We start from the raw sequence: 25,851 nt of genomic DNA on the forward strand, positions 1-25,851 counted from the left end.
CTTTAAATGTACTTATGCCACCGCACGAATATGAGAATGGTATTTTTCACATTGTTTACATCTTACCTAAACTGAAAAAAAAAAGAATAACAAGTTTTCCTGTTTTTATACAAAACTCAAAGAGACTATGAAAGTGAAAAGTAGAAAAATATAAATAAATCGTCTCCGAGCTGTCTTTACAAGTCTAGAAATTCCCACTGTGGTATTTACTGACGTCTACATCAAGATTTAGTACACACACTCCACTGTATCACATGAGCATGACACCAGACTCAGCTGTGATTCAGAAACTATTTGAATACAAGAAAATTAAACACAACTGTGAGGAGGGGGGGGTGGAGACGCATACAACTACTACTTAAATGCCTGAATAAACCTCAGAACAAAATAAAGAATACAATAAAAACACACAAGATAGCTGAGAACTGTTTGGCACAAATTATGCTTTATAATGAGGAACAATTAAGCCTGAGGAAATCAAAAACAATACTAAATGTACTGTAAAGGAAAATAGCTGTGCTTATTGCCTGAATACAAATGAATTGTCGTAGTTTTATTCATAGTTTATATTATAATCATTGTTATAAAATTGTAAAGGCACATGACCTTCCTGAAACCAGAACTCTCAAACTCCAGTAACTGATTTTAATAAAAAATAATAACAGTTAAAGTCACCAGGTGTTTACGTTATAAATATTTCACAGCATGTAATCCCCAGCCATATAATCTAATATGTTTAACTAGACAAAAGACAAACCCCTTGCTTATGGCAGAGGTGCTGATAGTTAAAGCAGGCCCAGATGCCACACGGAGAAGGAATCCTTCTCGCGGACAAGCCACTGGGAATGATTTTAATCCTGCAGGTGATTGACAGAGTGGAAGCTGTCACCTGGGCAAAAAGCCTGAAGGGATGCTTTTACAAGTCCTCACCTTCCACTTAAAGGCCCTCCTGGATTGTATTACATCACTTTATCACATAGAGCCAGAAAACATCTTCCTTGCACATATTAGTGGGGATCTGGGAACACCAAAGGTAGACACTTGACGTTGAGAGATGCCCAGCACAATCCGGCCCTGGGTTATTACCGAGAGCTAAAAGTTAACAAAATAAATTCCTTTATCGCACCCTGAGGGAGAAGGGAAGGTTAGCAAGCTGCAGCTTCTTCTAAGTGTGCCATTAAAGTCACACTGCCAAAGCCAGGTCCATCCGTCATGCAGTTTTATTGTCTAACAGGGTAGATGTTGTATTATGCTTGTGGCACCAGGAGGTAAAGCTGCCCTGTCAGAAGCTGGAGTTGTAGATGCAAGAAAGGCAGCTGTCCCCGTCCTCGTCCCTTTTCCTATTTTCCTTTAATGACAAAACGTGCTTTATGTAACATGTTTGTGCACACATCCATTACAGCTCGGATGGAAAAATATACGATTGAAATTGTCGATTGAAAAGCAGAAAAAGAAATGCAAAAACATTTTTTTTTGGTTCAAGGGACCAATGGAAAATAAACAGGACGGCACAACTTTCCCAAATGTTTGACATGAGGAAACTATCTCATTCAAAGTTCAGACACAACGAAAATGAACCATTGTTTTAAAATTGCGGTAATGTCTCCGATTAGCTGAGAGGGAGGAGGTGTTTTGTTCTGACGACTTGGGGTCATGTAGTCCAAGCACCTTATTTTTATTTTATTTTTTTTATTATTATTTTGTTCACGGTGTACACTGCTGTGTTTTAACCAGTCTTTGAAAAAACAGTACTGAAGCATGCTACTGACATCCATGGCAGATGCCCAAGAAGTTTAAAGGATAATTTCCCCAGGGAGAAAAAATGTCTTAGAGTTAACCCTAGCCATTCCCTGTCTGTGAAGAAGGGAATAACAGAGAATATACATCTATATGTGTAATATCTCCCAATAACAGGCACAGATTTGCTTTTATTTAGTATGTTTTGTGTGTGTCAGTAGTCATGTCATGCTTTCACTGGTTCACGTAAACCTTTACTCAAAAGGATAAGTGAGACGTATTTTACAAACCACTTATTTCAGACGCTGGCCCAGCATGCACCTCCAGTCCATTACTATGATGCATTGTTTGCAATAACCTCACAGTGACCCAGCACCATTTCCCCATCATTTTATTTTAATTTTTTGATGTGCAGATATTAAGTTCCTTTTATGATCCGATGTGATAGCAGAGAAATACACACACACACACAAAAAACAATACCAAAAAACTGCTGACATTGTTAAGCGCCTTTCGCAACTCTTGTGTGTCAAATAAAAAATGGCATTGGGGGGTGTTGGGGAGAATCCCCTTCAGATTGAATAGTGTTGTTGTTGTTTTTTAATTTTATTTAATATGTATATATTTTGTTATTTGTCCTTTTCTTTTTTTTCTGGAGCCAATTATTTCTTGTTGTCTCTTCCAGAAAAACAGGATGGATATGGAATTAAATATTAATTTTCTCATCTCTGCAGCTCCAAACAGTAATCTCTAATATGACAACCTGGTTAGTCACATTATAATATTCAAATCATCTATTACTCTGGAGCTGACATAGCTGACATAGTCCATTATCTAACCCCCCCAACACACACACACACACACACACACACACACACACACACACACACACACATGACCTACACCCCCACCCCCCAAAAAAAACAATTCCTTTCCTTCATAAGGCAACCAGATAAAACAAAATTCTTCATCTGAGAATTCTTAACGCAGCAGCCAGCTAATTAATGGAGGTCTGATTAACCTGACTACTGACGGTGTCGCTCTCTCTTACAAATCAGTCCCCCCTTCTCCTTCTCCTTCTCCTTCTTTTCTTCATTTTTTTTTTTTATATACGTGGTCTGTGTTCTGATGGCTGAGCATGGCACTCGGAGACTAGTGCATTGTGTCTGGTTTCAAGCAGGCGGACTGACCCTCTACCTCTGGGGACGTATTGACAGAACGCTCCAGAGAGAGAGCTACACAGAAGGAGAGAGCAGGAACAGAGAACGAGAGTGAGAGCGCGCGCAAGAGGAGAGAGAGAGAGAGAGAGAGAGAGAGAGAGAGAGAGAGAGAGAGATAATAGAGGGGATCAATAACAGGGTCTGAGAAGCTCTCTCTCTCTCCAAAGCAGTTTCTCTGTTGTTGTTGGGCTTTTTTTTTTTTTTTTTCTTTTTCCTCTGGATTTCAACCAAAAAAAGAAAAAAAAAAAAAGAGTAGTATCATTACTTCTTGGGCAAAGAGGCAGGAACAGCCATACAGCAATCTTTAAAAAATAAAAAGAGAAAGAAAGACGAAAGAAAGAAAAAGAAAAAGCGAGAGAGCGAAAACTACAAAAAAAAAGGCTGCCGCCGAAAGGATCTAATATATTTTGAAGGAGAGGACTCCTTTGGCGGAGGAGAGAGCAGTGAGAGACTCCTGGCTTATTAGCATTCACGGCAGGTAGGAGCCGGCTGCTGCTCAGCCACTGTGTCGCAGCTAAAATGGAATTGCTGTTATGAGTGTCGGTCGGGCTGTAGCAGCCGATTGTTAGTCTGTGCCGTCTCTTTGTTGCTTAGCTTCACCTCAGTTCACCCCGTAGCAGGTGGATTCGCTTCGGAGTTAGATAAGGATTTAACACAAGTTTTACTGGGAAGTAGAGGGGAGACGCTGTGTGTCTGTGTGCGTGTGAGTGTGTGTGTGTGTATGTCTGGGAGTCTGGGGAAGGGGGGAAATGTATATAAGACATGCTATTGTTCCCCAGGAAGGATGTCCGACGTGTTTTTGGCGTTCTTCCAAGTTAGAAAGGCACCAAGTATTTTAACACTTGCACCAGGGATGCCTGTCTGTGATGTTAAAGCCCATCTCCATGCCCACCAGTGCTACGTAAAAGTGCCCTAAGCCTATGGCTGGTGTTGTTGAATTCTTTCTGGGGTTTGATCTCTGTTACATAGTTGCAGCAAAGGGAAAAACAATAAGAAAAAAAGCTCTTTGACCAAAAGTACATTGGCTCTTTCTTCTCCTCCTAGCAGGCTGGTTAGCTTTTGGCTATGTATGCAGCAGTATTAGATGTCATATGACTTTTAATTTGGAAGTGCTTTGGGAAACAAAGCTTTCTATAGGTTTCTTTTTTTTTTCTTTGAGTTCCCTTGCTCCTGTTTATTTTGTTTTATTCTTCTCATTATTTTCCGTAGACGTTTGTTTTCTGCCTTTGTTTTTCCGACTTTGAGGATCGCAATAAGAAAAGGGCTTCTGTTTTCATTTTGTTAAGCACTTTGTGTTTAACAGACACTTGTCGTTAACTCCCAGTATTAAACATGAGAGTGGAACTGTTCATATCATTAAATTACTAACACATTATTTTCCCGTGGGCTTGCTTATAATATTTCAAACATAACGTATCCAGTGAACAACAATGATTAATATCTGCTGAGAGAAAGAAATTAAGAATGTGGTGGTTATATGAAGGGTTGAGGATCTTATTAGAAAGGAAATTATATTGTGTATAGTCAATATTTATCTGTACAAATCAAATAAAGACTTCACTATCATTTTTTTATGCACATCTGTCCGAAACAGTCACATACATTTCTAAATACACAATGTTCATATTTATTCAGACCCCAGGAGTCAGTATTTTATTAATCCACTTTTAATGGGTTAATCAACTCTAACAAGGGAACCGAGACCAGAGAGTGAGCAGCGCCCCCAAAGCAGAACAGATCTGCTGCCGTGCTTCACAGTGGTGATGACCTTTTTGCTTTGGGGCCGTTCTGCACCCTCCGGTCCAGGTACCCCTGTTAGAATTGAGGGACCGGTGAATTCCAAATTATTCCAGGATATTTTCACCACTAAACCTGGTGGCCCTGTCCAAATGCGCACACTTCATTGCAAATTGACTTTTTAGCACAATGATCATTGATATTCAGCACACATCCAAGTCTGCGTGTATATTGTTAATGAGCACAAAATCAACATTCCTGATTGGCCTTCACAATCTTCAGACCAAATAGAAAAGGTGTGGGGTGAACTGAAAAATGCCACAGTCGATGGTGCATGGGAGGTTCAGCAGGAAACAGTGGTTGAATTTCCCTCCTGTGAAGTTGATGAATGTATTAAAATGCTACAGGTCTTAATAAATCTGAACATCATGTACATTTTAACTATATATGAAGCTGTTTATGGCAGATGTTAAAATAATTAGTGTAATAGAGGTAGTCTTTACTTTATGATGTATATGCATCCAGATATTGTCAACATTTTAATAGCAAAATTAACTATAACTTTCTTGACAGTTTGAAAATATTTGGAGGCTGCTGGGTGTGCGTGTGTAGATGCATACTGTGCGTGCCTGTATGTAGGTATATTTATACACACACACAAATCTCTAAGGTATTTAAAGCTGTGTTTTTACGAGCATAATAATTATATAGGCGTACATATAATCAGGGCATTGATACACTGTGCCATCCACTCTCACTGAGACTCTGGTGATGAAGAGGTGTCGCAGTCCATCCACTCCTCTCTTTGCGTTTTATACGCTGGCATTTTCACTCTCGAAAGCTGCCTCACTTGCCTCCTTTTATATTCCTCAGGCACAGACTGTTCAAACACAAGCAAACTGAAAGAGATCTTCAGACTATCTCTGTCCTCAGACGCCCTGAGATCACACACGCACGCACACACACACGCGCAGCCCTTGCATTACGTCAAGGCCCTGCTCAGTGTTAAAGCACCAATGCACTGCAACTGTGTTTTATCTCACAGTCGTACAGAATTCCTTGGCGCCCATTTATTAGATCAGCCGCACACTTTACCACTAGTTTCTTATTAACATTATTTGAAATAAACATCCACATAAAAAAAATAGAAATGTAATCTGTACAATCTGATAAAGGCACACCGATGTCTGACTTTCAAAAAATGGCTTTCCATGTCAATGTCAGTACATTTAGAGCAGCCAGGGAGCATCCCCTTACTTTCTTACAGCATTTAAGCTCCAGAATTGCAGGGGGGAATGAGACTATCAAAATGCCTGGACTGAATGGTATTACACATGGAAAGATTTGCTCTGCGTTCAGTATAGGATGCACAGACTCTAATCCTTTATATTTTATGTTTTGTATGTATTTACAGTTTTTGAGAGACCTAATACATTTTTCTAATAAAAGGCCAGCAGTATTTGTATTTTTTAAATTAATATTTGCAATTGTTTTTCTTCTTAGAATGTACTGTGAATTTTTTTTTTAATGTGGTGTTGTTCTCATTTACTTTGAAGGCTGTGTTTTTAAATATAAAGCTCAGGTTATTGTGATCATGCTGATTCAGTGGTGATAAGGCAACAAAAACTAAAACACAAAAACCAAGTTACAGAGAGTAATTTGTTTTGTATTGTATATTAAGACGTGTTTGTCCAGTTAAATCCTCTAGCAATTGAATTGTTTGTTGTTCTTGAACATATTTAAAATTATATTTTGTTGAACTGGCATGTCATCTGTCATCTACCATGTCACCTGTGTTGCTGTAGACTTAATTAAGGAACACTGACAAACTCTTCTTTGTTACTCTGTAAAAATATTAAGTATTTTCCTGTTTATTCAGAGGTTGTCTACGTAGACGTGAATATGCTGTTGGACGGGAGAGGCTAAATACCATCTTATTAGGTTACATTAGTCCAAGGCCAAAGGATTTATCTGAGTGTAATCTAAAAGTAAATCAATACACCTAAAGCTGTGATTGATAATAGGAGGGTGTGCCTGAAGCTAAAACCATGTCTAAGTCTTACACCACTACAACAGAACTTTATAGGGATTTTGTGCAGAGTATGAATATGAACCATACATACAGTGGTAGTTGAAAGGATACACAGCCTTCATTTAAAACCATTTTTATCTGGTGATTAATATAAATTGTTTATTAAAATATACTTATATATAGATAGATAGATATAGATAGGTATTTGTGAGTATATGTTGCAGCTTAATCTGAAACTGTCCTAATTGTCATAGTGATTCTGCTTTAGGATTGAATTTCAACATTACAATTTTGACCTCTCTGCAGCTATAACCCTATTTACACACAATGTAAGCATGGTTGCTTTCTGTCTGTCATAAATAGGTGCTTTTTTGGTCTGCTTGTTTGTGTCATTTTGTTTGTTTGTTTTTAATTCTGCTGCCACACAGCATCAAAAAGACACAAATAGATGGTGACATTTCATTCTCTGCGTTAAGCTACAATAGAGCTCGCTTTCTAGTAGTTTCTGACACGGAATTCAAACATCCTACAGCTAAAGTGTGTCTTAACTGATTACATTTAAATGTGTGTGTTACTTAAAGGTGCAAATAAACTGTGTGTATGAAAGGCAGCCTGTGTGTCTGTGTACATAACCGAGAGAAGGTTTTGTGTGAAGAGCTCGCCTTTCACTGACAGTCAGGTGCTCGTCGTCATTTCATCTCCAATTGTGTCAAACTTTTGACTCCAACCAAGACTGTTATACAGTTCCTTTCTTCCTCGAGTGTCTGTGCTCTTCCATTCACAGGCACAGATTCTATGTTTTGAAGCAGACAGGCAGTTCTGAGACTGTTGGGCCGAACAGACAGCATTTGTCTTCTGTAGCCATCAGAAAAGTAGACGGGGCCCTCTCTTCCTTCTGTCCTTGACTATCCTCTAAGATGTGCATATGCATGTGTATGTGTGTGTGTGTGTATGTTTAAAAATCCCAAAGTGCATTATGTACAATTCTGTAATATATGCAGAGTTATTTAGTCATTTTCCATATTTTCTTAAAATATATCTTATTTCTCCTTACTGAAGGTTGGGCTTGTTATGTTGCGGCTTGTATTTATATGAACTGCGTACACCATTTATTTTTTAAACATTAACATTGTAGGAATTCTGTAATGGAGAATCTTGCTGGATATCTTTGTGTGTTTTTAGTTACGTAATGTGAATTTAGTGGTATGGTATGGCTTAAAAAAAGGTTAAAAACAATAATTAAATACACATATTTTAAAAAGACTTGTAGACTGTTTTGCAAGTAGCAAATAAATCCGCACATTTCTGGTAAAAATAACAAACATTTCCCGCAAAGTTTGTGGGTTACTGCCAAAACCTTCCATCCTGCCAATCTGACCCTGTCACAGGTACTGTTCAAGCTCACTAAGCACACTATGACTAAGAAAAGGCTGAGGTGGGAATATTTAGGTAGGTAGCCATAAGTCTAAACCAAAAAATCACAAAGCAAAGTAATGTCAAGTTAAAAAAAAAATATATATATATATATATATATATATATACAGACTTTTGAGCCACAATTCTCAATTTAAGATTTTGTAATAACATAAGATATCTTGTATTTCACAATAAAACACAGAACACATATACAGCATTAAGCATTTCATAATGTTACATTTGTATTGCAGATATCAGTTGTTTAAATAACAAACAAACAAAAACACCAATTTGGCTATTTCGAGCAATTTTTTAGGGGACTGTTGAAATTCTAGTCGTCTGACTCTCTCATTCCTCTTCCTTCTCCTGGGCTCCTGAGACAAATGCAAACCAGTTATCTCCATGGTTACCAGAAGCTCAGTGCACCTTATTGGGGCTACTCCAAAATATCAATAATGCTCAGTGCGTGAGCAGGAGTTGTCAGGCCTGACTGGAAACGCACGTACACACAGACAATAGAGCTGGGCTGAACCCCTGTGAAATTGGTATTTGGAGATGCAAATGCTTTAGAAAAAAATCTTAATTAAATTAAAATAATTTTACATACATGTTTACATTTCCTTAATTGCAAAGAATATATGCATTAGTATACATTTAGTATCTAATTTTTCAAAATCCTAAAATTGATCTGTATTTAAAACAAACACACAAAAAGACGTAGCAGTGATGGAGTTCTAAGAGAAGTGTTTATATGTGCTTCCTTTTTGGATTAGGAGGCTCCAAATCTAGCACTAATTGGTCCAAAAGGCAATAGATATAGCCGTCAGTGCCCTGAAGGCATGTCTTTCATCCCTGTGCCACTTTTATTATGAAACACGGTGTTTACCGAATGTTTCATAATATGCTGAAGTAGTTTACTTTGTCCTCTTCTTGTGTGTTTGTCCAACACAGTCTTGTGGCCTCTTCGTTAAGACACCCCAGATTCTTGTTCAGTTATAGTTCACTATAAGATAATAATAGCAGCTTCTGGGTGGTTCTGTTTCTGCCCTATGTGTGTGGATCTGAGGTGCGGCATCTCTTTTATTGTATTTTGAGTGGAGAAGAAAATAAATTATATTGAAGTTGTATGTCAACTTAAGAGTATGATTACTCTTCAGTAAAGCTTTCAATGAGTGTGATAAAATAGTTCTTATAACCACCCTGCACTGTTAGTTTTTTCATGTATTCTGTTTCAGAATTATTATTTATTATTATTATTATTATTATTATTATTATTATTATTATTATTATTATTACCATAACCAAGGATTTTTAGTGTGTCTTAAAAAATGGTTTGTTAGTAGTCAGACAGCTGGAAAACACAAAGTAAAATCCATTTTAGTTAATGCTTGTATATTCTAGTGCTCAGTAGGAGCTAATTTCAAAGGAGAAAAAATATCCATGCTGTTATAAGTAGATTGATGGCTATATTCACCTATTCACTGTATAGTCTTGTATTTAAGAAATGTATGACGCTTAACCAACATTTTCCGACTGTCGTGTATTTCAGTACAAGGAATATGTACAATGAGAATGGAAAGCAAAGGTATATTTATCCATGAATACATCATGTATATATGATCTCATTAGCCTAAAAAACAAGTGTATTGTGTTATTACAATGGTTTTATCAGAATGCTGTGGTGCTCATTCAAATTAGCTCTTCATGAGCTGTATCTGGTCAGGCTGTCAAGGTTGTTCAGTATAAAATATATATATACAAAAAAAAAAAGACAAAAGTTTGTAGTGGTAAATGTGCCGCTGTTCTCACAAAATAACAACCTCTTCTGCTGATAGCATATTAGCTTTGCCTTACAAATTAAGCAAATATATTTTATTTTTTTTGTTTTGTTTTTGCGTGTATTTTATTTATTAATTCCAGGCACATGACAGTTTTTTGGTTTATGTTTTTGTATAACAGCAGTCCGTGATGTGCTTTCTATTGAAGAGGTTAAAAAATGCATCGGTGACAGCTGGGAAGATTTTTCGACAAAGACAAAGATGCAATTTATCCTGGAGTTGTGCTGAAAATTATTTTTTTTAAGTTTTGATGTCAAGCTCTTTGTGATAAAAGGATATTCATTTTCTCCAGTGTTAATAAATCTACTTATTTACACCCAAGAGCTGCATTTGAAATATTATGAACTGGAACGTAACGGTGCTGAATTTCATAGCTAGAATTATCTTCCACAGCGTGTTGCAGAAGACGGAAAAAAAAAGGCGCATAAGGAAAAAGGGCACATGTTGAAGATACATAAATTATTTTGATGATACTGTACGTGTCTGCCGCAATGTGTGTGATAGTTCTGACTAAGGAAATGACAGTGGGGTTACATTGTCAAGAAACATTGAAGGAGGTGTCTGTCAAAGCACTTTCTGATTTATTGTCCTCTCACCTTCCCAAATTGATGGCCAGATAGGTAGACTGGGCTTTTAACATATATATCTTTATATCTCTTACCTTTTAAATTTGCTCTCTCTCTCGCTCTCTCTAATACTAAATATATATTATTATTATAATTTCTACTACTACTACTATCAGTTATAGAATTTTAATCTTTATCTTAGATAAAACCCATCCAGTGATTTTGCCTGCACTATCAATAGTGCAGTGCTTCAAGGTTTATACAATTGAAGAAACTAAAAAGAAAGAATGTATATTATTAGTTAATTTAATTATGTATTTTTCTTTTGGTTAGTTTCAGCAGGACTGAGATACAGTCACCCTCACACAGAACTCTTTACATGTAAAACAAGAAACTGTATGGAAGCCACTGTCATTGGTGAATCCCTTAGGGGAGACAAAGAGTATTTTAAGAGATAGATGGTAGCTTAAGTTGGTCAAAATAATTTGAGAGGCTTCCAGGCTGAGTAGAATTTGCCTGTGGTTCCCAATAGAGATTTGTTTTAAGTGAAAGAAGTGTTACATCCCTTATCCAATGTGTAAAGGTGGGCGGGGCAGATTGCTTCCAGTTTAGAAGGATCGGGCAGCCAGCCAGGAGGGTTGTCAGTGCCATGGTTTTTGATAAATGGGTATCCCCAGGGATCATCCCAGAGTTCGCAACAAGAGGTGTGGATTGTTGGAGCACTAATAAAATGTGAGGGGGGGGGAAATCAAAGACCAAAGCCCAGAAAGATTTTAACCAGGGAGGAGATCATAACCTGCGGCCAAGGGAAGTGGGAGATTGCCTGCATCTGTCACAGGTCAGGTCTCCAACCATATGGATTACACCAGAGCCTGTATTCCTGCTTTTCATCAATAATCACGTGGAAATAGTGACGTAAAAATATGCTGATTGTGTCCTTCGAAATTAAATGTAGAATTTAAAGCCATTCAAGGGCTTCAGGCTTAAAAGCTTTGGATGTATTTATTTTTCTAATGTTCTAATCGTGAAATACTTTTTTTGTATTGTTTTTTTGTTGGTTAACATCCACTTCTAGCTATTAAGTAAGGGTTTGGATATGATAACAGAAACAAAATGGGATCTTCACTTCAATTAAGTCATGCAGCTTGTTTTCCAAAAACAAAACACATACTATACTTTTTTTTAAAGAGATAAGAACATTTCCCAGATGTTCCAAATTGTTCCTCAGGTCTTATTTCCGTGAATAAAATATATTCAACTTCCATAAATAACCTAAACTCTTGAAAATGTTAGAGAAAATTAAAAATTGCTTCACTTGCACCAAACGAATGCGTTTAAATTAATCTGAACGGGAAGTGAATGGCCAGTTGGAATACAAGTTTCTGTGGCATCTTTCGAATGTAGTGCAGAAAGCCAGATGTGCTGGCAAAGGAAAGCAGGGAAAAAAATAAGTTAAGCAAGAAATTAATGAGCAAAGGTTACATTGTGTTCTTTTCCATTTTAATACATAGGATAAGGTTCTGACTTCTGGAATAGGTTTTTTAAATAAGCTATTTTACAAGTTCAAGACCTCAGAAAGCACAGATTCATTACCGTTGCTTTTTGTTTTCCTCCAAAAGCATCCTTTTCAGTTTACATTTCAGTTTATTAAACATAGTAATTTGAAAAGAGTTAAAGACTGCTGTCGAAAAAAATATATTACATAATGAAAATGACCTTTAAGAGAACAGCATTTCCATTATGCAAAACTGAGGTTCAAATGTTTTATTTTATTTTTAGTTATTAGTTTTACTGATATCTCCCCTCCTGTTTTTGTGCTCTCCTTTCATCTTTCTTGTATATAAAATATAAATTAAAATTATATAAGACTGTATATTGAATATTAATACATATCAGTATGGGTTTCTGTGACTTTCGCAATAATTGTCTATTTGGGGTTTCTGTGACATCATCATAAACCACAACTGTAACAAATCTTGAGTGATGTATGCACTGTCACAGGCCCTTGAGATGCAATTGTGTTTGTCATTTTGTATGCATTTTATTTTTTGTAACAGATATTGCTGACCCTAAAAATGTCACGGATTGAGCCAGGTTCATATTTGCTGTCATCCTGCGTTTCATTTAAAAAATATATTATTATTATTATGAAACAAAATGACAGCAGCTGTAAACACTCACAGACTGAGAGCTTATTTTAACAACACCCAACAGATACTGGAGTTCTCGTTAGTTTAAACACTCTCCAGTCTTATTTATACAGCGCTCTTTCCAATGTATTCGTGTTTTGTTCGTAAATTAACATTTCTCTAGTGTTGGTGTTGTCTGGTAGTGGTAAACAACAGGTTGTCTCTGAGTTGGAGTGGTGTGTGAGAGGGAGAGTAGTTGGTTTGTTTGTTTACATAAGTTCAAAGGTCAAGTATAATCTCTAGAGGATTATGACATTTTGACGTCAAAGCATTGAATTATAACTGTATTTTTATAGCTCAAGATGTACTTATAGACTTGCAGCTATGTGTTTCATAGCTGTATATAGATTTATAACCAGATTTTTCTGGAGCCCAGAGTCATAACGGGGTGACAAAAATATGCTCTTCACTGTATTGCTGTAAAAATTATCAAAATATTTTCCCACTGATATCACCAATCAATTCTTCAAAAAAAAACATGAATTTCCATACATTAATGCCCATAAACGATAAGGTGTTTATTTATTTGCGGTGTGGATTCACCTGCAAGGGCATGTATTGTAAATGGTTTAATCCCTGTCTGTGTTCTTGCCAAAGTTAACACTCCTAATCAGACATTTCAGCGTGTGTGTTTAGAGTACATCAAGGTCAAACGTGGAATATTGTGGGCCTATATGTTTTATTAGCTAATGTAGATCGTGAGTGGAACTTAGTATAGTACATATAGTATTGTCTGAATGTTTTATTTCCCAGTTTGCCTGTTTAGTTTGCTGCTTTACTAATTTAGTCTCTTTTTGTTTCCTAGGACTTGCAGCTGACATGATTCCCTGAGCCAGTTTGTTCAGTTCCACAACACTGGAGTAAACATCTGCGAAGGTATGCCAGAGCTTTCTGTCATGATTACATTTCAAACAGGACAGACCATGTCATTCTCTAATTCCACTATCAGAAATAAATGAAAGACGTCAGTCTACTCTAGAATATTTAAAATACACTTACAGAAAATATATACAATTGCAGAGAAAAGTTAATTCATCCTTCCAGTGAATTGCTCATTGTTATTTTTTGTTTGTTTTGCTTAAACATCAGCTGTTACTTAGAGACCAACCAAGAGCCAGATCCATTTTGTTTTACTAATTAACATACACTAAGGTTTAAATAGCTCATGTCTGTAGAAACCTTTTCTGTTGGGAAATGTGACACTGAAAATACTACTACTACTACTACTACTACTATGCACTGGAAGTTGTGGGGGCGTTCTTGGGATCTGTCTATAGTTTATTACCATAAGTGTTAAAAACCTTTTATTTATTAATTAAACTAAACAAATAACCTAATACCATTGTTTCAAATGGAAGGTGTCGATACTTTAAACTACAGCTACAAGTGTATGCCATAGCTTTGGAAATGCTCCAGGAGGTAACTAGTTAATGAGCACAGTGCCAGCACAAATGAGACTTCTACCATATTAACACTGTGATGATAAGTGTGATCATTTCAGAATAGCTTCAGTAAGGGCTTTTTGGTTGTTTGCTTTTTACTCCAATTCTTGGCACCAGAACAAAATATCTAAAGTGGGGGTAGTTCTTAATCTTGACACTGGCTGTCTGAGTACTGCTAATTTCTATCTCCTTAAAAGATGATTAAAATGTTTAAATTTATGTTCTTATTAAAAACCATACAGCCGTATACTACTGAAGGTTGCTAATGGTTGCATATTACAGAGGAGTGTGTGTGTACGTGGAGTGGAGAGAGGGGAGAGTTTCTCTTTGTGTTTTTCAGTTTTTTTCCCACCGTGCCTTTTGAAGTTTGATCACAATGCTGTTCTCTGGCAGTGGTTCTGAAAAAAGTGCTGCGAGTGACGTCTCTTTGCGACATTACAGCATGCGTACTGTACTGCTGCTGGTGTAAAGTCCAGTGACTCACAAATTAAGAGCACATGATCATAGTCTCGGTGAGATTGCTTTTTAAAACACATCTTAATATTTTTTTAATCGCAGAATGTACCGAGGCTGCTGAACACAAATGCAAAAAAGTTTTAGGGCCTAAAGTTTTTTTTGTTTTTTTTTGTTTTTCTTTTCATCCAACTTCCCTTTCCATTCTTCTACAGATTTGAAAATCAAGAAAATGATTGGGATTTATTGAACCTATTCCCTTAAAGGTTCTGAAACAGCAGCTTTTTATCTCCAATTTCAAATTCCTGCCTCTATATTTATACCCCAGCTTCTAAAGAAGTGCAGATTTAAAAATGCTGGCTTAAATTGCAGCGTTGTGCTTTTCTTCAAGGTATTTCAGGCTGTTTCATGTCTGAAGACTCTTTTTGTCATCTGTCAATTCTGTGCTTGGCAGTAGTCTTCCCAACGCCGTGCTGCATTGAAACACAGAAAAGGAAAAAGAACTTAGGAAAAAAGTAACCTCATAAAAGTGTAACTTTTCAGTGAGGAATAAAGAGGTCAGACAGGCAGCATTTTAAATATGATTAAATTAACAAAACGTCAATGGAAAAGGACAAGAAAGGAAAGCATTCCTTCCATTTTTAATGAGGAGACCTTCCACCAGGTCCATACGAACATATTTAAAAAAAACATTGATGCTTGAATGCAAACTGAAAGTTTTATCAGATAGGGATTTACGTGCATTCTTGTTCCCTTTGTGCGTTTTATCTTTGCACTTGCTATAGGAAAGGGAGGGATTTTTCTCCTGTCTGTGTCAAAGCGCTGGAGTCTTAGAACTCGCTGTGACTTTCAGGGAAATGATTCATCAGAATGTTACCAGCAGCAATGAATACAGGCCTTTAATCAGGACGGGCTGGTGTTGTGCCAGATCTCTTCTACCTGGAAATAGGAAGCTATTATTAGCCAAAAAAGCATTGGGATTACAGTAAACATACATTATATAATACAATGACTGCACTGTATTATTCAGAGCGTTTCAGTGTCACATCCAAAACAGTTGAAAAGGCCCCATTCAGAACCGGAGTCCTTGCTTACACCGTGTTCTCTCTGTTACACCTCTGCAGCTGGGAATTACACCCTGCGCCTGATTTTAAGCTCCTCATTTTTTATTTTTTTGCTCTTTACAGGCAAATCAGGGTTTCAGGCAGATGATGTCTGATTGTAACATGCAGTCTTCTGGGTGACACCACCACCGATACATATTCACTTTGTTTTTTTGGCTCTCACAGGTGCACCACAGGGAAACAGAAAACAATGAATAGGCCTATCAGCACTAGCATGAGTTTTTGGTCCTCAGAAACAGGACAATGTGATCAGATAGTTTCGGGAATGTCCTATAAAAATTTTGAATCAATACAATTGCTAACTAAATGTACTTGTGCCGAAAAAGGTAGAACTGGGATTAAAAGTATATCAACTAGGCTGTCATTGCTGTCAGTGAGCTACTGGCATTTATTGAGAACATCTTGTGAATTGGTGACACTACTAGATCAGCACATTTTATAAACAATAAAACTAACTAACCATAATATCATGAAAACAATATGAAGTTTATGTTTTTTTTTTAAAGTGTGTGGGGCGGGGAGGGGTGGGGGTGGTACATTTTGCTAGTCAAACTGCAGTTATTAAATCCAGAAACAAAATCCCCAAACATCTCTTTGCATCAATGGTAGAACAGGACGTCACAAGTTCAGTTACTAAATGGCTCTGTATGCTCAGCCAGTGCATCAGGCATATGTCTCACGGTTCATGTAAGGATACAAAGCGGCCTCGATTTCGCTTCAGTTAGAAAATAGTCCACTGTCCCTCCCTCGGGTGCTCTGGGTCCTCACAGTTGACCCTTTCTGGCTTTCTGCATCACAGAGTCTATATTGTAGTCAGCATTCAACTTATCCTCACACTTCACAGCTATTATAAAGTGTCACTAGGAAATGTGCAGACATTTCAGTTCACATGTACAGATTTACATACATACTAATGGGTGTTCAAGGAGGGATTATTGATTATTACAACATTCAACCAAAGTTTTTGGTTGTCCCCATTCTGCAAACTACAATGTTTGTTTGTTCATCATTAATCATCTTTCACAGTCAAGGGTTATAACAAGACATCAGGCTTCCTTGTCCACACAGTGGGATCATGTGGCATCGTTTATACAACCAGGAATGGTTTCGGTTAGTGAAAAGTGAATGGTATGATTAGCATGTTTGCTCCACTCTTTCTGTTACAGTGTCATGGTGAGAAAGTAGTTTGAACTAGAATGTGTACAATCGGGTCCCAGGAGTACAGTAGATGGGCTTTAAATTTCACTGCCATAGCAGGAGAGTATGGAAGTGACTCACTCGCACTGCAGTCCATGAGAGAGGCGTGTGTTTACTGCTTTGTTGGGAAGATTGCTCCTCAGCAATCCAAAGCGGTGTGTGGCCGGGCAATTGCTATGCTGGTAAACCGGGAAAGGCTCATTAGTTTAGTGATTAGGTCTCCAGCCTTGCTTCTGGAGAGACCTAGTTTTATAAGTGTCTTCAGTCAGGGATACAAGATCATGTCATTCTTGACTAAATAAGCACCAAGGCAGCAGTGTGGAGTAGCAGCCTGGTCTCTGGACTCCTGACTTCCAGGTGGGGAACAGTGCTGTTGTGCCCTTGAGCAAGGTGCAGTAGCTAGATTTCTGCAGAAAGAAAAAACTGCTGTATAAATGGATAATTGTATGTAAAAATATAATGTGATATATTGTAACACTTGTAAGTTGTCCACTAAGAAATATAATAATGAATAATAAATAAGCTAAAATGTTCACTTAAGCAGTTGATAGTTGGAAGGAAAACTTGTGGCAGCAGTGTTGGAAAGCCTTGGTTTTAGGGGCTCATTAAAAAATACACATTGAAAAAGGATGGTCGCAGAAAGTTAAAGACATCAGTATCACTGGTGTCCACTGGCTACAGGTGATCTCTAGTGTCGGAGTCAATGTGCTCTCATGAGCTGTCTGTGAACCAGTAGAGAGAATATTGTCTCTCCTTGATGCCTGGGCCAGAAATACATTCTGTTAAACAGTGAAAACCCTGCAGACGTCAAGTTGGGAAATTACAGAATTAACAAGTCCTGCTCCCAACATATTCACCAGATGTTGTGATACACTCCCTCCATCATTTTAAAAGTGAGGGTTGGTGACCTCATTAAAATCAAGCCCAATTCTGTTTATGTGAAAGAGGTCAGCCGGGGTAAATCACCCTCTGCTGTATTTACCTCTTCTCTGAACAGGATTAGGTCTGCTGTGTGAATATAGTTTCTGTCAGGCTGCAGAAAGGCCCGGGTTAAGCATGGTAGATTTTACCTTTTAACAATAACAGGAAAATTCCACCACGCTAACTAGGTAATCCAGGCAGTCGGCGATATAACTCTGTCTCCATTCCTTCCAGGGTTCTCCTGAGTGAAATAAACAGAAACCGTACAGAGCTGCTTGTATGTCTCTGCCTAGCCCTGTTGGAGATATTGATGGAGTATGACAGGTGTACACTTACTGATCAGGCATGCACAATCTATCTTCAGTTCGTATAAAGAAATGTATATGAACTGTCTAGTTCTATTCATCAGGCATGATTTGCTCACACTGTATATATTAAATAAAATATGACAATACACAGTGTTGTGTACTGTACGCAAGATTTATTTCTGCTGTACATAAAGTGTGCAATTCTGTTCCTAGTGCTGATGAAACTGGTCTGTTTCTTAAGGGTATATATGTGTACCAGCAAATGTTCCTAGCTAGAAAACAGGGTTCCATAAATCATGGCACTGATTCAACAGTAATTATGAAGCAGCTATAAGTCACAGAATCTGTTGGCAGTGCTGAAATGCGTGACTTTGGGTGGAAGGTGCAACCAGGCCTTCTGTCTGTGGCAGATATTTAAATATCCCCGCAGGAGGTGTCTGTATGTATTATTTAATAAGCTGCCACTGCTGCACTTCAGAAAACCACATACTGTATATTATAAATATGATTCTAAATCAATAATTTACGGCACACTCAAGGAAAATTTGATATTCAGTATACAGGCGTATGGCGGTGCCAGATAGAACTGGCACCCCCATAACTGACTTCAGTTTATTCCTGCTGTATAAGAGAACGCATTATATTTTAGTCGAACCGAATCAGCCTCCAAGATGTATTAGAGACAGACTAGGGAACTGGCATTGCTGGTACCCTCTATGTTGAGATGACAGCAAAAATGCAGAGACATGCTGTGCTTAATATATATGTAACATTAATTAAAAACAACATGTTGCCACTTACCATGCTGTATATTGTTTTTGTATCCCAAAAATGACACGTCCAATGGAAGCTATAGCTCAGCAGGATGTTTTCACTGAAGAAAGAGTTATAAATCATTCATCATGTTTAATGAAATAAAAATGGCATGAAGGAAGGATCGGGTTTTGTTTTCTTGTTAATGTAATTTCAATGATCTTCAGATTTTTCTATTTGAAGCTAAATCACTGTACCAGGAATATTGTCTGTTCACTCATAACCAATCCATCTGAGCCGCATGGGTTACACATAATAGTAATGTCCTTTTTTTATGGGTAACAGTAAAATAAAATAAGCCACAAATCCTTTGAAAACTTGGCTTATTAGTAATTTTAAGTAGAGTCATATTTGTATTGGCCACCATTTCCTGTGTGTTTGCTAGTTCCCTGCGCGACACCGTAGACCGAGAAGCAAGGCAACTATAAGGATGATGTTTCTTTTACTTGTCTGTTGATGTCAATGCATTTTTAATTCTCAGGTTTGGTGTCTTACTTGTGAATACCCTGCCCCAATGAAGATCTGCTGCAGACCCCACACATGGACTGACTTGCCTGAAGAGTGAGCTACAGACCGCCAGCAAACACTGACACACCGTGTAAGGGCCTTTCTTGTCAGCATGGCATGAGTCTCTGCTAATTAACCCATTAGCAGCAGCAGGAGAGGGAAAATTGAGAGCTATGATGTACCCCTGATCCCCTGCCTCCCGGCTTATCAGTACGGCACTAGAGAATGAAGCGAAACATGTCTATAGAATTCTTCCTTTACTTAAAAAAGATTGGTAAATGTATAATCAAAAAAAGTTGCCCAACTGGATTCTAAATGCATGTGCAGGTGGGGGGTGGGGGGGGGGTACAAAAAATAAAAAAAAATCTTCCGGCAATCATAATCTATGCAACTGAAAAGAAATACACTAATTAAGGTGAATGAATATTTAACGAATGACATTCACTTTGTCGAACATAAATTATGAACAGTGGTTTACTGTGAAGATGTGGGGGGAAGAGAAGATAATTTAAAATCCTGTTGTGCAGTAAATAATTTTGAACCTCATCTAGATGTGGAATCACACAAAACTCTTAAAAGGAAGAAAAAAGCAAAAAGGTGTAATACATCGAAGAATTGTATTAGTAGAGACTCTTTACATCAATTATAGAAAGCACTTTGCTCCTGTCATTTGTTTTTGAGCTTTTTTTTTTGTGTCTTGCATTCTCTGCTTGTACCTATTTGAAAATGTGTATCATTAATATTTATAGATTTATTTCTAATTAATCAAGGAGCTGTCTGCTTTCGTTTGTCTGGTATCTTAGGGAGATTCTTCCATCAAATGTAAATGTAAATGTAGTCACTGGGCTTTTTCAAATTAAAGTATTACAGCTAAAAGTTTCACTTAAATTAATGAAGATGAATTCTGTCTCCTTTCTCAGTGTCCCTCATCACTTTCTCCTTGAGTGAAGGAGAACTGCTATCACCTACACTCATCTGCTGTTTAAAATACTACTGTGCGCAGCTTGCTAGCACTTTCTCATCACACATCTGCATTGTATGGATAGACAGACACATGGATATCATTCCAATTTAAAAATAAACAGCATGGTGTGATTTTAAACATTTTCTGTTAGTCCTGGTGTCTCACCATGCATCCAGTGTCTCCTTCAAAACCGAGAACAAACGGTTGAGTCAGGGCTAATGAATCTCTCTAGTGGTGGGCCAGGGCAAATAAAAATAGTCATGTAGCCTGCTCATATACCGAGGTATGTTCTGTGCTCGGTTTCTGAAATGCTCTCGCGATGATCCTTTCCTAACACGTGGCTTTGTGTCACTATAAAGCAGACAGGAAGTTGAGACAGATGTTACCAAATTGGGTGTGGTCCTCAGGCCAGTGGTTTGGAAGACTTCCGTCGGGACAGGCTGTTTTCCTGTTGTATGTTTGTTGATTTTTAATTATAAGTAGCAGAGCTTTGCCTGGACTCGGTTGTGAGTTCTTCAGCCAAACAGCTCCTAACTAGCGGTCATACAACCCCAAACTGAATGAAAATAGGAGCTGGTCACAGGTCATGATTCAAACACCTGGGTTTTTTTGTTGATGATTTTCTTTTTCTTGTTTTCCCTAATAAAAAAGGAGATAAAAAGACGAAGAATGTAAGCACATAAATCTTCTACAGTGTTAGTTAAATAGCCCAGAAAAGGCAGTTTAAACATTTCTGGATCTGTAACATTTACAACTATGTTTATTTCCCCTCTCAAAGTTGTTCAGCGAAGTTAGCAAAGTGGAACATGCTTTATGAGTTCTCACCGAGTTCCCCTGGTCAAGTCTGCAAATGTTTTGCCTGTATCAAGGTACACAACATGTACCCTTTTTATTTATTTTGTAGTAGTATTCTTATGTTTTTGTTTTTTTGGAGTTGTAGCAATCCACTAAAATGCTGTAAATTATTAAACACAATTCTGATTTGGAAGCCAGACAGCTTGTCCTTAAATGATCCATATACCCTAATGCACATTTAGTATGCATTCCAGTCTTATTAGGTTGTTAATGATTTCCATTTCTCTTCCGTTTCCCCCCAAAAAATTAAATAAGGCAAAGCCAGTTCTATATGCTGTGAGCTGCGGATGTTGCTAATGGTAATCAGGTGGCAGTATGGGCAGAGTTTCTCTGGGAACGAAGCGCATTCAGGTTAGGTATGGGATTCAGCCTGCTTTTGGTCGAAGCAGCTGTAGTCTGTCGGAGGGGTGGCTGCTTTCTTTTCTTGCGTTCTCTTTTCTTTTTTCTGGAAAGACCCATGAAATAGAGAATAAAAGCTCTGTTTTAATGAGTCCCACTTTTCTGTGTTCCAGGAGAAACCACGCAGCAGCTGAAAGACATTTGGTATCTGCGGAGAAGAATGAGATTACTCACTTGGGCAGAATCTGTACCGCGCTGGCCCTCCTCTGGCAGGAACCTGTAGCTCGTCCAGTGCGTCCTCACCAGCTTCACAATCACATACCCAACACCTCGTCATCTGACTGTAAGTATATTCCTCACCAGATAAAAAGGGACAACTGCCACCTGAAGGGCTGTGTTTAGGTTGTTTGAATCCCTAAGTGCTGTGCTCCGCCGTTTGAGAAGACGGCGTCCTACGTGCAGTGAATCGCCATGTTTACCCATATATAAGCGTGCTGTTGTAAATGTCCTGAACCCCTTGTCATTTTTTCCATGCTCAGAGTCAGCTCAGCTATGCATGCTGTACACGCTGTACTTTCCTTCCCCTGCCGAGCTGCTTAGCACCCAGAGCACATGGCTTTCAAAAGTTTATACGAAGCATATGGCATAGTAAATATATTTCTTAAACGGCATCACTTGAAGAAGGAAATGGACTAATCCCACTTTTTGAAGAAATAAAAAAGAAGGAGAGAAGGTGATGTACCATTTGAGCTGTTTTTTGGGTTTTTTTTTAAATCTTTCCCAAAAAAAAAAATGAAATGCCTTTTTGTCGAATATGTCAGCCTCCTAAGTAAACCAGAAAGGATATAATGGTACTAATTGGTGAGATTAGAGTGGTGCACCCCTTTCAGCTTGAAAATGCATTACCAGCCATTTCACATGTCAAACAGCTTTTAGGGCTGATCTTGACTAAATGAATGTATGGAAAGCGATTTTGATGAAAGTTTGGGAAATGTCATGTAGGTTATGGCTGAACAAAGGGACTGGTTTCCCGTTTGCTAGCACTCACTGTGAGAGATTTTACATTTGATGTCGTGGCTCTTGAATACTCCCTGCTTATTCCACGCTGGAATGACACTAAGTCACAGTGGGGCCCTAGCAGGTACCACAGAGCACAGGGCGGAGGTGACGTGACCGTTTAAAAAGACAGGTCAGCCCTGGCTCGTCACTGGACAACCACACAGTACAGGACCAATCTAGCAATCAGTGTCTCCAATCGCCAGCTATAGCAAGACTTTTCCTAATCAGGAACAGGGAACAGGGAACTAGGTCAAACATTTCCCTGTCCATGAAACCAGTCTGTCAATCTATCACCCCATCAGTGAATCCTTCTTTATAGAGTGCATTCATGGTGAGGGGGGAACAATTTAAAAAACTAACAAGCATATTCATGTATTAGCTTAAAGTACCTCTCACACTTTCTCGTCCAAAACTCTTCAACACAGGCATTTATACAGATTTCTAACCAGTCATTTATGGGGTATTTTTCCATTCATGTCCCTCTTGTATAAGTATAGTGCTCTTCTTGCCCGGCACCCCGGGGCACGGTGAGGTAAAGTGTCATGAAGATGACTGTCTCCTCGGTGGAATTGGAGTGTAAGGGCATGGTTGTGTAATTCTCTCATTCTAATTAACAGCGCCATTGGGATTGCTCTTTAACTCCATATTGGGACGAGTTTCTATCTGAGCATGTGACCAGTGTGTTTATTTGTTCAGAGGAAGATTAGTTATGTTGTTGGGATGTTATGGTATCAGTTCCAGATTACTCTTTGATCCTCACAAATGGTTGATGAATGCCCAGGCATGTTTCAAGTGCACTCCGCTCCTCTGCAGTGTGGGATAAATTTCCCCTTTTTTCGCCTTAATCAGAGAGGTCTATTTCTGTCCAATTAAGTGAACAGTAGAATCGCGTTAGGGTGTGCTGCAGTTTCCTTGAGGTGTCAGAACACTATTGTAACTCCACAGGCACACAGACTTCACATACAAACACTCTTGGTTGAAAGTAGTCTCTCCCTCATTTGAAACATTATTCAGGGATTCGTTTAATTTAATAAATATTGTTAATTATACTATATGTACTTAGTCTCTGCCTACAGAAAACTGAAGATTTCAGCTAAGGTGTGAACTTTGAACCCATTAATTTCTGTGGAGTGCCAGTCCAGCATTTACACATCCCCAGTCTTAGCTCAGTTACACATAATCTACGCACTGAACAGCCTTAATAAAATAAGTGACGCAGTAACTTTATTAAAGAATAATACATTCACAACTCCAACTTCTTAGTAATTTGCTACTTGCCAGTTCTGTACTATTAATTTATTTTTAATCCTCTTGCAAACTCCCTTTTTCCCTTGTGTGCATTGCTAAGTACTGAATGATTGCTCATACCTGAAGTGTATAAGTGTGTTCAGATTGTCGTTCAATTAAATTAAATTAAGTCTTCATATGTGGCACAATCTACAATACAAATGAGTCACCTTTGGCCCCTTGATTTTAAAATGCTTTTGATAAAAGGCTCAACGCGTTTGTTCTGCTGTGGATCTTGAACTTCAAATTTCTAAACAGAAACAAAACCTCCCAATTACATGGGTAAAAAAGGAAGATACCATAACAAGCTAAACTGTGCCTCCTAAAATAAAATATTCTTATTGTATTGTTTATCTGTATGAAGTCCTTTTTCCATCCAAACAGAAGGAGAAGCAAAGTGAATCCTACAAAAGCATCTGATAGATGGGCGGTCTTTGTTGTGCACAGAGAGTTCTTGGAATCAATACCACAAATGTTTTCTGTTTGGGGATTTCGAAGGACACACTGAAAGTTTTTAAATGGCTTTGCCTTCTGAAACCGCACTTATAGCATTTAGGCAGCAGGTTGTGCTGCCGCAGTAAGCCCGGGTGTTATTGATCACAGGGCAAATGATATGAACCCCCAAGGCATTTATTTTTAAAATGTTCTCCCAGCAAGGCCAGATGCTAGTCTTTTACATGCAAGGCACTGTAGTTATTAAAATGAATCTCTAATTAAACAGCCAACCAATGGTGCTTAAGCACATATCTTGAAGGAAATAATAGGCCTTCCTCACTTCATTATCACTTTTTATTACTTTATTCTGAAGCCTGTGAAGTCGGCCAGTGATTGATGTGCTCAGATTAAATGGATTATAAGAGGCAGGTTCGTGTACTTCAGGACAAGTAGCATCAAGTTTTTATACAGGCTAAGACAAAGAAAGGATACATCTTAGAGAGATGATTAGTGGGTTTCTAACCTAAAATGTTCTCACTGTTTTTAAGGTTTTTTTCTTCTTCGTCGTCATCTTCTTATTATTAGGTTTAGCAGCATTGATCCTATTGACTGTTTGCAGCACAGTGCAAGTCAGATTCCAGTTTTTTTATGCAGATAAAAGAGTAAGTGGAATCGGGCAGCAGCCGAGTCTGCTGGACAGAACTCTCTTCTTTCAAAAACTTAAATTTTAATGAGCAAAGCTGCCATGACACAAAGACAGGGAAACCCTGACACTCCAGAAGTGCTGAAGCACTGTTATTTCAAGTTGACTGTAATAGAGATATCAGATCTTAATAACGGAGTGGAATGCTCTTTAAATATACATTTGTATTTTAAAAGACGTATGTGTAATTGCTGTTATTGTCCTTTTTTTATTCATTTTTTGTTGAATATTTGAGCTATTTCAGATTCCATATAGGGATTATATTCTATGATCACAATTTTTGTATTCCCTTTCTTATAACTTGGCATATGATTGCCTTTCTCATTAAGGCATAAAGCAACAAAGGCATAAATTGACGACTAATTACACACATCATCGTTATTATTGTATTTTTTTCCCAGCACTAATTTTGCATGTGTTATAATTGTATGAAGCTCACGGAAGGGGTTTTATACAGCAGTGTGAGTGCTTGCGATTCCTGGGATTAAAATGAAGTCGATTGATGATAAGTAAGTTATACACATATCCACAGAGCTGAATTGTAAGCACATACAAACTTCTCTCTTTTTCAAGTTTGAAAGAAATACTGAAAACTGAATTTAAATTGAGCATTGATTACACTTTTGTTTAAAAAAGTCCAACTTAATTTGTAAAATGAGTCAGACCCCTACATGAGTAGATTGATGTGAAAAGAGTTTGTCAGCCTACT

General features: G+C 37.9%; 1 protein-coding gene across 1 annotated transcript in view; it reads left to right on the plus strand.

The window, feature by feature from the left end:
- Positions 1-25,851, plus strand: part of zbtb20 (zinc finger and BTB domain containing 20) — a 65,629-nt gene that overhangs the window by 24,647 nt on the left and 15,131 nt on the right. The window contains exons 2-4 of the mRNA XM_066699132.1: positions 13,541-13,611; positions 19,475-19,591; positions 21,832-22,001. The gene's annotated coding sequence lies outside the window, so the exon portion shown is untranslated. The remainder of the gene's footprint in view (positions 1-13,540; positions 13,612-19,474; positions 19,592-21,831; positions 22,002-25,851) is intronic.

The sequence above is a fragment of the Amia ocellicauda genome, chromosome 3 (assembly GCF_036373705.1).
Source record: "Amia ocellicauda isolate fAmiCal2 chromosome 3, fAmiCal2.hap1, whole genome shotgun sequence".
Classification (NCBI taxonomy): Eukaryota; Metazoa; Chordata; class Actinopteri; order Amiiformes; family Amiidae; genus Amia; species Amia ocellicauda.